General features: G+C 44.2%; 2 pseudogenes; one reads left to right on the top strand and one right to left on the bottom strand.

The window, feature by feature from the left end:
• The first annotated feature begins 2073 nt into the window (after window positions 1–2073).
• On the top strand, window positions 2074–3337 carry LOC143440581 (sepiapterin reductase-like; annotated as a pseudogene).
• Window positions 3338–3723: 386 nt separating this feature from the next.
• LOC143440580 (sperm motility kinase X pseudogene) lies at window positions 3724–4833 on the bottom strand (annotated as a pseudogene).
• Between the last annotated feature and the right edge of the window lie 12436 nt (window positions 4834–17269).

Below are 17269 nucleotides of genomic sequence, written 5' to 3'. Positions count from 1 at the left end.
ACATGCAGGAAAACACCCATACACATAAAAATATATAAATAAATAAACAAACAAACAAACAAGATGTTCAAAGAGCCTTAAAGAGAGAGAGAGAGAGAGAGAGAGAGAGAGAGAGAGAGAGAGAGAGAGAGGCTAGAAAGATGGTTCAGTGGTTAACAGCAGTTACTGCTCTTTCAGAGGTCCTGAGTTCAATTCCCAGCCACCACGTGGTGGCTCACAGCCATCCATAGTGGGATCCACTGCCCTCTTCTGCTGTGTCTGAAGAGAACCACAGTGTACTCACATACATGCAATACTTTTTTTTTAAAAAGAGATGGTGCAAACAAGATTCTCTATGCTTACTTTTGTTTAAGAAACTTTCCTTTTCCTGGTTTTCTTTCTCAGTATGTTAATGTATTCCTGGGTAACTGGGTGTGTTAGAGGGTCTTAGGGGGTGGAGGCCAGAGGACAATGTGTATAGTTATTTTTGCATGTCTTCCGTTAAAAGGTTGGGGTTTTTTGTTTTGTGTTGTTTGGTTTGGTTTGGGTTTTTTTTTTTTTTTTTTTGAGGCAGGGTTCTGGCTGTTCTGGAAGTCACTCTGTAAACCTGACTGGCCACAAACTCAAGAGAGTCACCTGCCTCCACATCCTGAGTGCTGGAATTAAAGGCTTCACTGCTGCCTAGCTAAGACACGGTTTCCCTGTGTGGCCCTGGATGTCCTGGAACTAGCTTTGTAAGCCAGGCTGGCCTGGATCTCACAGAAATCAACCTGCCTCTGCCTCCTCAGTCTAGGATTAAGACCACACTGCCTAACCACATCTACCATTCTCTTTTCTTTTTTATTAATAATTTTATTCATTTACATTTCAAAAGATATTTTCCTTACTGGATTCCCCTCCGAAAATCCCCCATCCCATCCCCCCTCCCCCTTGCCTCTATGAAAGCTCACACTCCACCCACTCCTGCCTCACCAATCTAGCATCCCCTTACATTGGGTCATCAAACTTCCACAGGACTAAGGGCCTCTCCTCCCATTGATGCCAGATAAGGCTACATACATAGCTGGAGCCATGGATCCCTCCATGTGCACTCCTCAGCTGCACACCTAGCATTTTCAATGTGTGGTCTGGGTTCAAACTCAGCAAGGCAAGCCTGTCACTGACTGGGCTATCTCTCCACCTCCACCCTTTTTTTCTGTACTTTATCTTGAGACAGGATCTCATATACAACAGCTGACCTTGAACTCACTATGTCTGTTGAAGGTCCTTTAACTACTTTTGGAAATAAGGTAATGAATTAAAGAGACTGCTGACAAGTAAGTAGTTTTAAATATACAACTCTGCAGAAAGGGAACCCTGGCACACAGAAAAGACATGAATGGCTAAGGCGCTGATTTGGCACAATTTGGCGGTGGTTTTTAAAAACCTAGAGAAATTCCAGTTCTCTTCTCCTATAGGCCTATAGGACTCGCATTTAGATCCCCTATCTCATTGGCCTAGGACAAAAGCCTCAGCCAGTAAAAAGAAAATGGGACTTGAGAGTGGTCCCTTCTGACCCAGCTAAGTGACTAGGCCTACCACTTGTAACTTTCTGAAACACAGAGGGGCTAACCCCTAGCCTGCTTGACTGTAATTCCAATGGACCCTAGTGGAGCAGAGCAACCTATGTCTTACACTCCTTATCTTCCAACAGCTCCAGAGGTCTGGGCATTCCTCCCTGTCCCTTTGAGATTATAAAGTGGTTTCTAAGATTCATGACACAAGTTACAGGATCAGGTTGCTGTCACGGGTCCCAGGGAATCAAGGTGTGTTTTCACTCAAGATGGGTCTCGTTTATGAGAGAGTTGTGATGTGCAGCCTTTCTCTTCCTGGGTGTCCTCTTCATTTGTTCTGTCTGCCTAGCATCTCTGGGGAGTCGCTATGCTCTTCCAAAGAAGGCTGCGGTTAATCAGAGCACAAGGGACCACAGCTCTACACAAGCAGGGACTTCATCCAAGGCTGTCACTGGTCACTTCCTGTGATGTCCTCTACGGCTGAAGATAAATCAACCCTGGAGGAGGAAACTGATTCTGGAACAGGGTGGAAATTGGGAACATGTGTCCTAGAAAGGTACTGATCTTGTGCAAGCTGCCCAAGAGGAACCTGGAAGCTCTGGGGAACTGGGATGTCCTGCTGAGCCACACCTTCCTGGCTATTGGTCACCTTTTTTACCCAAACCTTAGTGGATGCTGGTATGAATTTCCTCTCTCCAGAGCCAAGGCTAGGCCCTGCCCCCTGCTGGTTAAGTAGATGCTTTTGTGGTTGAGTTCCAGGCCTGGAAGGAAGTAGGTCAGGTCGGGCTACCCTGTATGTGTGCTGAAAGGTGCCTCCTGGGGCTTGGGGAAAGCCCTGGCCCCACAGCTGGCCTGGTTGCTGTCTCCAGGTTCGGTGCTTCTCCTAAATGCAAGCAGTGACTCAGAGCTACAGCAACTGAAGGAAGAGCTGGCCAAGCAGCAGCCTGATGCTTGGCCAGTGATGTTGGCAGCCACCCAGTCTGGGCTCTGAGGCTGCTGGGCAGCAGTTACTGTGCCCTAGGTATGAGCTGCCTAAGACTGAGCTGCTGCAATGCCTGCTGTTCATCAAAACTGCAGGTGAGACTCCTGTCCAGACCAGGACTGTGAGCTCTAACTTCATTGCCCTTTGGGTAGGTAGAGGGCCAGTCCCCAAAAGTCCAAAGTTCAAGAGGAGAGAGGATGGAGCAGTGTCACTGCAAGCTTAGCCTAATGTGGTTGTCTAACATGCCCTGATCTGTACCTGTGTGTGTGTGTGTGTGTGTGTGTGTGTGTGTAGACAACTTGAACAAATCCCTCTGCTTTTGAAAGAACATTCAGCTGTATTCTTAGCTTGCATTAGGGGTGTCTGCAGAGCTATGGCCAATGGCTATGGAGAGGGCCTGTGGGAGGGGGATGGGAGGGGGAAGGGGGATAGAAGGGAGAAGAGCATACCTTTCTGCTTTCCCATTTTTTTCCACCTTGTTTATTGTTTGTTGGTTTGGTTTTGTTTTTCATGCACTAATGGAGATGTTTCCAAAAGCTTCCTGAATATGAAGGACCTAACTGAGGTGAACAACTACTGGGCTCTGAACCTGACCTCCATGCTCTGCTTGACCTCTGTCACCCCGTAATGCCTCCCCGGATAGCCCTGGCCTCAGCTAGATTGTCGTTACCATCTCATCTCTGTGTGCCCTTCAGCTCTTCAGGGGCTGGGGCCTGTATTGGCAGAGAATACTGATGTTGTGCCTGTTGAGAAACCCACCATGAGAGTGCTAAGCCATGCCAAGGGTAGGTGGCTGGTAATGATATTGCTGTCCGAGACCTAGCTGGTACCTTTCTGGAGGCTGGGCAAGGAAGAGAGTCTGATCTATGTTTTTATTAAAGAAACAAAGACTATAGTACCTCTCCCTCTGGTCATGACTCCTCACTTTGCAAGAAAATTACAGACTCCCAAGAAGTTGAGGCAGTCAGGAGCGGAGCTACACGGCCTTAGGAGTTTCCTGATTAACAGGTGGGATAAAACATCTATACACATAAAAATGATAAAAAAAAATAAATAAATAAAAAGAAAACATCTTCTCTTTGATGGCAGCAGGCAGCAGCACAAGTTTCAGAGACAGTTCATGTCTTCCTCATCCCCTTCCAATGGTGTGACCAGGTACCAGGGGAAACTCAGCCTGCATCCTTAAGGCTGGCCATCAATAATGAGCTCTTACTGAACAGTGGCGACTTTCTGAATGATGCCCTCTTCCTGTTTGATGGTCTCTTCCTTGGTAAGATTCTTTTCCTCCATGAGAGTCTCTTTCTGCAAGGTTTCCCCAGAGGAGGAGCCTGTGAGGCTTACACTCTCAGCTCCCTGCAGGGACCCACAAAGCTCCTCTTGAGGACTGCAGGAGGACATACGCCTGTCAGGCTTGTTTGCGGTGACTCTCGTGGTCCTGACAATGCTAGGACGCAGGGTGCCTGGGAAAACCTGTGTGGAAGTAGGTGGTGAACATGCCTCACTGTCCCTGATCATGGGGTGTCTCATGACTTGGTGGATGGTGGGCCTCCTGCCGGGATCGATCATCAGCAGTTCAACGATGACATTGAAAATATCACTGGAAACGTGAGGAGGAATACTGAAGTTAGCGGCAATAATCTGTTGCCTCACATCTGCAGAACTGTCTGGAAAAGGCAAGTTCCCAGACACCATGAAGAACAGGAGGACCCCTAAACTCCAGATATCCACAGGAAGACCCTCATATTCCTTTGCTTGCAAGACTTCTGGGGCGCAGTAGAGCAGTGTGCCACAGAAACCAGCCAGCTTCTGCCCAGGAATCACTTTAGCAGCCAGGCCAAAATCACACAGCTTGGTATTTCCCCTGCAGTCGATCAAAATGTTGCTAGCCTTTATGTCTCTATGGACGATGTGACGGTCATGGCAATACTGTACTGCACATACTATCTGGGCAAACATCCTTCGAGTCTCGCTCTCCTCTAAAGACCCCTCTTGGATGATGCGATCTAATAGCTCTCCCTTTGAGGCATACTCCATCACCAGGTAGGTGGTCTCTCTTCTTTGGACCACGTGAAACAGCTTGATAATGTTAGGATGGCTGAGTGATCTCATAATCCTGGCTTCCCTGCAGGTGTGTGAGGCATACATCTCGGTGTTTCGCAGAATTTTTACAGCCACAATGGTAGCCGTGGGGAAATGGAAGGCCCGTTTCACCACTGAAAAGGTTCCTTTACCCAGAGTGGCCAGCATCTTATAGTTAGTGCTGAAGTTCTCAACTGAGTAGCAGGCCTTCAGATCCTGCTCCATCATCAGGCCGTCCATGATTTGGCTAGAACCAAACTTGCAATGAGAAATTAGAAAAAAAAAAAAAAAAACAACATTTAAAATCAGGCCGAAGAGAATTTTTACAGCTAAAATTTCCTACCTCCAAAAGACAAAAAAAAGGTCAGAAATATGTCAAACAATCTAGTCAAGTACTTTGAATACTTGGGAAGAGAAGAACAAAGTACCCTCTAATGTAGTAGACACAAACTATGACATAGAAACAAAACAAAGGATCAAAGGCAGTAAGAGGCGCTCACTGTAAAAGATAACCATCCTCTCCTCTGGTCTCAGCACACACTGTGAGCCAATGCACCAAGAAATCAGGTTCTAGAGGAGTGGACAAGACGATAGACACTCCAAAACCCACAGTGTCCAGGGTAACTGGCTCTGGAGTCCACAGTGTCTGCTACTCCTGCAGAGGACATGCATTTAGTTCTCAGAACCCAATTCAGGTGGCCTACAAATGCCCTAAGTCCAACTCTAGGAGATCTTACAGTTCTGGCCTCTAAGGGCACCCACATAGCACACTCACAGGCACTACCTGTCACTTAAAATAATACTTGATACAACTCTTTCTATATAATGTTATTTATGACCTTTGAAGGTCAGAAGAGGGCATCAGATTCTCAGCAAGTGGAACTACGGGCAGCTGTAGTGAGACTTCTGGTTTGCTTAAAAACCCAGTTATGGTATGTGAACATGTTATTGTTTTATTTCCAGGTGTGTGACAAGAGGCTCACAACCACCCGTAAAACCACTCCAGTTCCCGAAAATCTGACTCCCTCTTCTGACCTCCACAGCAGGCACTCGGGAAGAGGTGTTCAGACATACGTGGAGGCAAAATACTCATACACATAAATGAAACAAAATATTCTAACTTTTCAAACATAACTTAAAGTACTAAGAAGTAGAATGGAAGATAATAAAGAACATGAAAAAGTAAACACATAAATCAAGCCAGTAAATACACAAACCATAACCAGAAAAGCATATCATAGTCACCAAAGTGTCGAGAAACTTACTGTTTCAGGACTCGAAGCTTCTGAAGTCCAAGTATCACCAGTCAGCATCATCAAACTCCAGTAGCTTTCCAACCAACCTACAGGTTCTGCCCTGTAAAGACAGGAGGCAGCCTCAGCCCGAGCTGCAAGTGAACAGGTAGCTATCATTCCCCACAATGGTTCCTGGTAAGGTCAGAGCAAGAAACGGACCAATGACTGGGCGGTGGTGACACACGCCTTTAATCCCGGCACTTGGGAGGCAGAGGCAGGCGGATTTCTGAGTTTGAGGCCAGCCTGGTCTACAGAGTGAGTTCTAGGACAGCCAAGGCTATACAGAGAAACCCTGTCTCTAAAAACAACCGCCGGGCGGTGGTGGCGCACGCCTTTAATCCCAGCACTTGGGAGGCAGAGGCAGGCGGATTTCTGACAAAAATCCCCTGACCTAAGCAATAATAGAGAGGAAAAAAAAGGTTTACTGGATTCAGAATTACAGTTTATAGGCATTGCTGTGGGAAGCCAGGGTAGCAGAAAAACTGGAAGCATTGTGACATCTCATGCACTATCAAGAGCAAAGAGCAATGGATTAATGCATGCATGCTAGTGCTCAACTAACTTTCCTCCACTCCTACAAGTCAGGATCCTGCTTCCTGGGGAATGGTGCCACCCACAGTGGATGGGACGTACCACCTCAGTTAACTTCATCAAGAAGTCACCCATAAACATGGCCACACGTTATCCCTATCTAGAGGGGCCCTCATTGAGACTCCCTTTTTAGGTGATTTTGATTGTGTCACATTGACATTAGAACCATCACAGGACTACAGTCTGTAATTTGTGCACTTGTGTCCTATTTTTCTGTTGCTTATGTGTAGACTTCCTCACTTTAAGATCTGATCACAGCCAGTCAGTGAGATGGATCAGTTGGTTAAGGCACTTGCTGCCAACCCTACAACTTGAGTTCTGTGCAGAAAAGAAAGAACAAACTTTGACAAACTGTCCTCTTTTTCTCCACGTTCTTCACATGCCCCGTTTGCATGCTGTGACACCTGTGCTTGTGCATGCACACACGTGCAAATAAATGAATATAATTTGTAATCATTTAAAACACTGGATTGGTATGGGCTATTGTTGCTCTTCCAGAGGACCAGAGTTCAATCCTTGGCAACCATATGGTGGTTCACAACCATCTATAACTCTAGTTCCACAGGATCTTATACCTTCTGACATCTGCAGGTACCTCGTATACAGACATATGCAGGCAAAACACTTTATATATGAAATTTTAAAACGGGTAAGTCTAATTTTTAAGAAATTGAACTGATTATGGAATATGAAAGTTAATTTCTGCTTGGGTATATCCACTTTGGAACCCATTGCTTCTGTTCAGATTTCACAGCTTGCGACCTACCCTAGAACTCAGAACTCTTACCACTAAGCTTCCGTTCTCCAGTCACATGACTCCATTTGCTTCCTGAACCATTCACAGCAGGAGCTCATACCTGAAAAAAGCTGAAATTCTGACTGACTGTAAGCTAGGTGAAAATCCCGTACCTATTGATCATATCTAGATGGATTTTAGATACTGTTGGTGTCATGAATTTGATTTAAGAGGATGTCGTTTGTAAACACATATATGTAAACGGCACATATACAGTTCAAAGATGGATAGGACTTAAAGGTAAGGATAGTGGTACCTGGTTTGCATCTAGTGACAGAAAAGGAAGATGGGGATGAATATGGAGGACTACAGTTCTTGATATATGCACTTTTGTCCTATATTTTTTCTGCCATGGACGCTGGCATTCTGTATGCTTGTATGATAGCTATGCCTTGGGCTTTGAATGATTGAGTTATATAGCAAGAAAAACTAAAGAAGATTAAGTAGCAAGTAGCTCACAGATATAGCAAATCACCAGATCTCAAGGGAGACTAGGATAAGCCCAGTGAGAGAGAAAACTAAAGATGACATCATATAGGAGACTGCATACATCCAGCAGAAGTTGACTAGGGACACCTCACTGAAGCAGTCAGAGGGAAATCCTCATCTCTTGTCCTGGGGGAGGAGCAGAGTGTCTGTTTTGTGCCACCAAGTAAAAGAACAAATAACAGCAGATAGATAATGTCTGCAAGTAACATGAACAAGACAGGTGCTCGGCTCATCAAGCAGAAATGATTGGGGAGGCCTTGACACAGCCCTGCTGGAGTTCTCCATTGAGAGCTCCAGGCAGAGTAGAGCATTCTCTCCACCTGTGTGTTCCTTCCTTCCTTCTCTTTCCCTCATAATAGCAGCTGTAAACCCTTGGATATAAACAATAGTTACTTTGGTTAGCACTGGCTTACCTTTAGCCATTCTCAGGAACATGGTGTCTTTACTCTTGGGCTGTGAGATTGTTCGCCCCTGTCCCTATTGCCAACCTACAGGGGCCAGCCCTTCTCTGGATAAGGAGTCTTACAAGACATTTGCAAGAAACATGCTGGATCCTGGGACAGGAAAGCCCTTCGTTCAATTTCAGCAAGCTTAAACAGCATATCATAATTTCCCAATACAGCATACATTATATCTGGTAACGCAAGAGCATCACACACACACACACACACATACCAATAAGTGGATAAATAAATGTAACTTTGTAATTTTTAAGAACTGGGCTTGAAAGATGGCTCAGAGGTTTAAGAGCACTTGTTGCTCTTGCAGAGGACCCAGGTTTAAGTCCTGTCCCAGAACACAAACTGAATGGCTTAGAACCACCTATAACTCTAGTTCTAGGAGATATGACACTCCCTTCTAGCCTCTGTAGGCACCAGGCACGCATGTGACGTACATATGTACATGTAGGCAAACACTCACATACATTAATAATAAATCTTTTTTAAAATAAAGAACAATGTCAAATTCTGAGAAGCCCCAAACCTTCACAGGGATGGCAAGGGAAAATGTCATGAAAACAGAAGAGTATGACATTATCTTTTTCCTGCAGGGTAGCAGCCTGTAACCTTTCACCTGATGACTGCAAGGTCTTTGCCCCAGTCCTGATCAGCAGCAAGATGTTGAAGCATCTCAATTTGTCATCCAACAACTTGGACAAAGAGATATCCTCACTGTACAAGGCTTTGTGCCACCCGGACTGCATTCTGAAGCACTTAGTGTAAGTGGCCTTGAAGGGTGGGGTGCACTGGGGAGAAATGTGGAAATAGTTTGAATGTGGAGTCTGTTTACTAAAATCTCCTTATTGTGTGTCTGGGGAAATGGCTCAGTGGGTAGGAGTACTTTGTATGCTGATATCGGCAGTAAATGATATCTGTAATCCCAGAGCTGAGAAATGAAGATAGGTGGGTCCAAGGACTCAAGGATTAGTCTTATTGGTGAGTCCCAGTCTGAAAACAAAGCAGAGAGCAGCTGAGGAAGACACCAGCATCCGCCTCAGCCTCCACACACAGGAGCACAAACGTAGAATACACATTGCTGGATTTCCAAGGCAACATCGAGAGATAAGAAGTAGGAAAAGGACTAGAGCTTAATCTCAGAAGACTGGACTATTTATTCTAAAACAGAAAAGGACAGAATATTTCCTGTTGGAAAAGGGGGTGTCTGTGTGGAGGAAAGCTGTCTGTGAATCTTGATCGGGATGATGTGAGGGTATTGTTTGCATCCATAAAGGGCTAGTACTCTCTTTCCTTGGGTTTAGAATGCAACCAAAGGGTGTTTTGGTGGGTTTGCATTCTTTCTTTCCTTGAATTGTCATAGTTTTCTGTGTTTACCTGCTGATTGGAGCAAGATAATCTGTAGGAGTCCTGTTCATGGACTACAACATTCTCTGACACCACACAGATAACTAGTTACAATATCTTCCCATTGATGCAGTCCTATAGCAGAAGTTTCATAGTGTAAACCTAAGAATCATAAACGCTCACAAGAGCCGGGCGGTGGTGGCGCACGCCTTTAATCCCAGCACTTGGGAGGCAGAGGCAGGCAGATTTCTGAGTGAGTTCCAGGACAGCCAGGGCTACACAGAGAAACCCTATCTTGAAAAACCAAAACATAAAAGAATAAACGCACACAGGAGACTGGAGAGATGGCTCAGTGGTTAAGGACACACACATTGCTCTTCCAGGGGACCCATTTGTTTCCTAGTACCCGTGTCAGGCAAGTTAACATCCACTTGTAGCTCCAGGTCTGAGGAATCAAACATCCCCCTCTGGCCTTCACAGTCGCTCTCTCTCACATGGACAGACCATATATACCACAATACACATAATTAAAAATCAGATCCTTAAAACACACACTCGGGCACATCTGAGTTCTAACCTTGCAAGAGACTGAGACAGGAGGATTTCAAGGTCAAGGTCAGACTTCAAAAAAGCCCATGTATATATTAGTCAGGGTTCTCTAGAGTCTCAGAGCTTATGGGTAGTGTCTATATAGTAAGGGAATTTGCTGATGACTTACAGTCTGTAGTCCAACTCCCCAACAATGGTCAGCAGAAGCTGTGCATGGAAGTCCAAGGATCTAGCAGTCACTCAGTCCCACAAGACAAGCAGGGGAAGAAGAGAGAATGTTCCTTCTTCCAGTGTCTTTATGTAGGTCTCCAGCAGAAGGTGTGGCCCAGATTAAAGGTGTGTACATACACCTGGATCTGGGATTTGCTTTGTCCCAGATGATCTTGAACTCAGAGATCTCCTTACCTTAGTCTCCTGAGGTTCCATAGCTACTATGCCTCAAGATCTCCATGCCAGGATCCAGGTCAGAAACTGGTATCTCCCAGCCTTAAGATCAGGATCACAGGTGAGCCTTCCAATTCTGGATTGTAGTTCATTCCAGATAGAGTCAAGCTGACCAGGAATAGCTACTACACCATGTAAATGTGGAAGAAGAGAACCAACTCCACAAAGCTCTTCTCTGACCTCCACATGCACATTGTGGTGTGTACCTGCAAGCATCATATACATATATACACAATTGTAATCATTTAAATTTTTCAATTGGTTCTGAACTTAACATTTGTAGATTATCTTTCTTGTTATTTCTTAGTCAGTGTGGGACAACAGTTTGTTGGTGTTTAAATTATACTGTGTATTATGAGAAGACTGAAGGTGGTTGGAACTAGTATATAGAAGAATAACGACATGTTGGACACATGCTGAACCCCTGTACATACAGCTCTTGAGAACCTGCAGAGTTTTACATTCACAGTGACCCTGACCCCACATCCATACTCAACCCTGATACCCATAGATACCAAGGGATTAATGTTCTCGATTTCAAAAGCTGTTTGACTAGATTAAAGTGCCTGTAACAGACACGTAGACGTGTGTCGGTAACTTGGTTTTGGCATGCAGAATGGGACAGTCAGAGGATAATGTCCATGAAGCCCCTGACTTCATCTCATACTCAATGAGCCTATTGTAATTGTGGATGGAGTAAATGAGTCGTCTAGCAAGGAAGAAAATTAAGGACTTTAGAACTCAGGAAGAGAGGCTTGGTGTTTTGAATAGGGCCAAGTGGTTGTGATTTTTTTTTATGTCATGTATTCCTATATATTTCATATTATGATGGTTAGTGTTAGCTGTCACCCTGGCACAATGGAGAGTCACCTGAGCAGCTAGTCTCAAGTGTCTAATCAGGAGGGCCCATGAGCATGTCAGTGAGGGATTGTCTTCACTATGCTAATTAGTCTGCGAAGACCCAGCCCACAGTGGGCAGCACCATTACCCTGGGTTTGGGTCCTGGATTATTGAAGAGTGGAAAACATAGCCATGTATGTTTTCTCTGTGTCCTTGACTCTACATACGATGTGACCAGCTGTTTGAAGTTTCTGTCCCCTTGACTTCAAACAGCGAGACAGTGCAATCTGGGATAGTGAACTAAATTAGAGCCTCTCTCCTCAAATTTGATTTTTTTTGGTAAGGATATTTTTATCACAACAGAAATGAAACTAAACCACATACACATTTTTTTAAAGTACATTTTCATACTGTTTATTATACAAGGCAACATTGATATGGTTGCCTATGTTACAATAATCACATAACTATAAGAAGTATCATTGAGGCATTGCTAATATAAAGGATTCAGGTTAGATTCAGGTAAGGCCCTCAAAACATTATCGTTGTCAATGAATTTACTCAGTTTCAATGCTAGAGCTAATGTGAAATCAGAAGAAATGAAGGGAGATGTGTTCCAGTAAGCCACAAGTTCCTCGTCTCACTTGAATATTTTGTCACTGCTACTTATAAAGTTGTGGAAATGTTGTATTTTCCCCCCTTACATGCCTTTCTTTCCCGCCTACAGGTTGGCCAACTGTTCCCTCAGTGAGCAATGTTGGGACTACCTTTCGGAAGTTCTTAGGCGGAACAAAACCCTGAGCCACCTAGACATCAGCTCCAATGAGCTCAAGGATGAAGGACTGAGGGTTCTCTGTGGGGCTCTGACTCTCCCAGACAGTGTCCTGATATCACTAAGGTAGGTTTCTTTGACCTTAGCCTTGGAGGCCCTGTTAAAGAATCTTTTTTGTTGTTGTTTTGTTTTGTTTTTCGAGACAGGATTTCTCTGTGTAGCCCTGGCTGTCCTGGAACTCACTCTGTAGACCAGGCTGGTCTTGAACTCAGAAATCCACCTGCCTCTGCCTCCCAAGTGCTGGGATTAAAGGCATGCGCCACCACCGCCCAGCCTGTTAAAGAATCTTTAATGGATATGCCTGAGGGTATGCAGGATAGGTCATTTACCTCAGGCTCCTGAAGACCCTTTCCTTAGGACAGATAGATCTGTGCCTTGGCCTCTGTGTCATGGTTTTGGTATGTGGTGGGAAGCCACTCCGAATATGTACACAAGGAACTGAGAGAAAGAGAGGAATTATGACTTGAGCCGAAGGGATAGTTAAGATGTTTGGATGGGTGCTAGAAGATGAATGGATATCAACAGATGGAAAACTGGAGTCCATATCCTAGATAGAAGGATGTCTCTTCAGGGAGGCAGGGTCATCGGAGGTCATGCTATGGAACAGTCTGATCTCTTCTGTTGGGGGAGAAAAGCATGATGGAGCGGCCTCCTAGTGGCAGCAGTGTATATAAAAATTTTTCTCATTGTTGTGGATCAGGAAGCAGAGTGGGGAGCCAAAATCGGGATCTAGAATATGATCTTTAAGACCACACTCAGTGGCCCGTGTCTACCTGTTAGACCCCAGTATTCCAGGGGTCCCACAACTTCCCAAAACAGTGCCCCCATCTGGGGACTAAGTGTTTAAACACATGAGCCTGTAGGAGACATTTCATGTCCAAAGAAAGAGTAAGACAAGGAAGAGGGAACCCAGAAATGTGTGTGTGAATTAATTAGTATGCATGGAAATTCTACCATGGAAAAATAGATAGCAGTGTGACAGTAATGGAAAGACAAACAACAGAGCTATTGACTTCAAATTATGAAATCAAGAATTTTATAATTTTGTGATTTTTTTCTGTTTTGATCATGCCAAGTAAATTAGTATTCCAGTATTAAATGGCTTCTGGTGAGAAATCCAGAGGTGAGGGACTTGGGAGAACACTAATCTGTTGTGAAATCTCAGAGTCACATTTTTGTCTTCTCCAGAAAGGGGATAAGAGACAAACTGAAAACAAAACGTAGAATCTATTTTTTCCCTCTTGACAATGGCTTTCTAAAGCCCACTCAGATGTCATATAAGATATATATTTGAAAACATTAAAAGTATCTGTGATTTCCCCAGCACTATAAAGAATGGAGAAAAAGTATTTTAAAAGTATAAACTGCTTGAGGTCTCTAAAGATACTGAATTTGTATTTTTAGAAATACAAATCTGTTGGGAGAGTAAAAATCAGTTCCTCCAGTGGAATAACACTGAGTTCTATCACCCACACCCTGAGTCAGGCCCCATACTCAGGAATAGTTGGTCAACACAAAATAGATTTCATGTTTTATGGGCTTTTTCTTTTCTTGCCAACCGGAGTGAGAATGAGACCCTACCTCAAAAAAAAAAAAAAAAAAAAAAAGAAGAAGAAGAAGAAGAAGAAGAAGAAGAAGAAGAAGAAGAAGAAGAAGAGGAGGAGGAGGAGGAGGAGGAGGAGGAGGAGGAGGAGGAGGAGGAGGAGGAGGAGGAAGAAGAGGAGGAGGAGGAGGAGGAGGAGGAAGAAGTGGAGGAGGAGGAGGAGGAGGAAGAAGAAGAAGAAGAAGAAGAAGAAGAAGAAGAAGAAGAAGAAGAAGAAGAAGAAGAAGAAGAAGAAGAAGAAGAAAGAAGCATGTGGTAATTTCAAAAACCCTGCTGAGGTCCAGCCTTAGTCTGAGGGGGGTCCTGAGAAAAGCAGGAGTGGGAACAGTGCTGATTCAGTAATGACCCATAGTCAGTAGGAGATGCAAGCTGTCAGTTCAGGGACTCTCTCTCTTCTCTGAAGATTCTCACCGTTCTTTCTTCTCCTTTCTAACCAAAGAACCTGAACCCAGTCTTTTATTTACTAAAGCTACATCATCATTGATCATTGATCATACATTGATCATTGTTAGTAATCTTCAAAAATTCTTAAATTTACATAAATTCTGTGAATCCTGGATCAATAGTCCCAACCCCCATTTCCTTAGAGCAGAAACTAAACACAAAGCAAAAGCACATTTCCTTACAGATTTGCACAGCCTGTTCTTCACAGGTAGCTAGGTACGGCACTTGTGCTTCCTAGTACAGCAGAGAGCATTTATTTTTCATGTAAAAACAGAAAGATGACAGACTACTAAAATTAAAATGATTTCTTACAAAGTTTTACATTTATGTAAGTAAGGTGGTTAGCTCTCTCTAATATCAAGATGTAGAACTCTTGGTTCTTCCAATACTGTGTCTACCTGCATGGTGCCATGCTTCCTGCCATGTTGATAATGGACTGAACCTCTGAAACTGTAAGCCAGCCCCAATTAAGTGCTTGCCTTTATAAGAGTTTCCTTGGTCATGTGGTCTCTTCAGAGCAATGAAACCCTAACTAAGACACTTCTATAACTCCAGTTCTGGGAAACCTGATCACTCTTCTGGCCTTTTTAGGCACCTACTTTCATGTGGTAGGCACACACACAAGAACACATTTTTTTTTAAGTAATATCAGATTCACACCAGAATTTGAGAAATCAGAAACAGAATGGGCTTCTCAAAAACAAGCCCATCTACTGGTGTTCGTATAATGCAAGTGGATCCAAGATAGTTCAGGAAAAGAGCTGCTTTCAGCAAGCATTCCCAGTCAGCCACCATCTGTGAATAGCTAAGTCTGTGACACCATGACATCTTTCTTCCCTGGATGTAAAGTATTAACTTTGAAAGCTGTACAGTAGCCACCCTACCCCTGCATTATCCATGGTTTGGGTTACCCATAGTGCCCCTTTTTATTTGCATTTGAGTTACCTATAGTCAATCATTGCTCAAGAGTACTATTTAACACTATTATTTTAACTTTAAAAGATTGTGTTGCTTCACCTAATGTGTGTGTGTGTGTGTGTGTCTGTGTGTGTGTGTGTGTGTTTCTGAGTGTTTGTGTGTGCAAGTGCCTGAGGAGGCTGCAAGAGGGCATTGGACCCCCTGGTGCTTATGAGTGGCCTGACATGGGTTCTGGCAAACAAACCCGGGTCTTCTACAGAGAAGTGTGCTCTGAGCCACCACTCCAGCCCCCCGTTTTAACTTTCATTACAATGTATTGCAGTTCATCTTCTATGCCGTTGTTACTATCCTAGTGTGCCTGACTTACTCCATTGTTGTTGTCGATGGACCACTGAGAACATGATGCTTTCTGAATCGCTGAGTGCTGTCTGCAGTTCCAGACATCACTGGGCCTTGGGAAATGCTTCCTCTTCAGATCAGGAACTAACCACTGGCTTGTGACTTTTCTCTTACAGTGTGAGACACTGTCTCATCACCACTAGTGGCTGCCAGGACCTGGCTGAAGTCCTCAGGAGCAACCAGAACCTGAGGAGCCTCCAGGTTTCAAACAATCAGCTAGAAGACGCCTGTGTGAAGCTGCTGTGTGATGCTATAAAACATCCCAACTGCCACTTAGAGAACATTGGGTGGGTGTCACCATGGTCATAGCTGTGTCATAGGATGGCAAAAAGTGGGCAATGAATGTGCAGAAAAGTAAATTAAAACTCCGTTGGGGTAGGGGGCTGGGGTGATGACTTAGGAGGTCAAAAACACTGGCTGCTCTTCCAGAGGACCCAAGTTCAATTCTCAGCACTCCCATGGCATCTCACAACTGTCTGTGACTCCAGTTTCAGGGGACCTGACACCCTCATACAAACATTCATACAGGAAAAATACTAGTGCACATAAAATAAAAGTAAATAAATCTTTAAAAACTCCATAGGCCAACACAGCAGTTAGCAATAGTTGTATTAATCAGCCATTCTAGAACCTCAAGTCTGAAAGCAGTGAGCCTTTACTGCTGGCTGATTGCTAGTCTGTCTAGGTATGAGTTATCTCGACTGGGCATACTTATAAGACTTGATCATCTAGGGGACTTTAATACGGGGCAACTTAACAGTTGGGAATGGAGGCAGGAAAAGGAGATGGTGTGTGGATAGATGGGTAGATGGATGGGTGGAGAGATGCATGGACATGTGGGTAGATGCCAAGGTGGATGAGATGAATGCATGGGTGGGAGGATGATTGATAGTTGCATGCAACGAATGGATGTTTATTACATGGATGGATGCATATTTGGTTGGGTGAGGCCATCCATGTTTGGATGGGTCGATGCATTTGGTGGGTGAGTGATTGATGGTGGCAAGTATAGATGCATGCTTGTCTTCTCGGATGGAAGCCTGTATAAATAGATAGCTCTTACTTGGATGGGAGCATATGCGGAGACTGGATGCATGCTGCATGTGTAGATGGTTGGATGGATGCAGGGATGGATGTCCACTGGAGATGACAGGAGTGACTAGACCACATCTCATTTACTTATTTGAGTAGACCGATATGGAAACTGCTTTGGCTGCCATGACAAAACTAGATTGAGTGGTTCATACAGTAGGGATTTATTGATAAACACAGTTGCAGAGCCTAACGTAAGATGATGCTATCATCAGGGATGGTTCCTTTAGAGGACCAATACAGGGAGTATGTTCCAGGCTCTTTTCATTGACTTGAAAATGGTTGTCTTCTCCCTGAGTCTTCACAGTTACATAAGATTAGATACCACCCTGTTGTCCTCATTTTAATTTAGTTCCCTCTGTAAAGACTGTCTCAAAATCCATACTCATGGGATACTGGAGATTAGGACTTCAACGTAGGAATTTTGACAGCATGTAGTTTAGTCCATAGCAGAATGAATCTCAAGGGTTCAAATCAAAAGGTATCAAGGTGCTCAAGGTATAGGCTCAGAACTCACCAACCCTTGTCCCCTGTTTTTCACTGTATTGCCCAGTGTGAGATCTGATTTCATCCCAGCTCCAA

The sequence above is a fragment of the Arvicanthis niloticus genome, chromosome 30 (assembly GCF_011762505.2).
Source record: "Arvicanthis niloticus isolate mArvNil1 chromosome 30, mArvNil1.pat.X, whole genome shotgun sequence".
NCBI classification, from domain to species: Eukaryota; Metazoa; Chordata; class Mammalia; order Rodentia; family Muridae; genus Arvicanthis; species Arvicanthis niloticus.
Note: the sequence above shows the minus strand (reverse complement) of the source record. Positions and strands in the feature narration are given on the sequence as shown.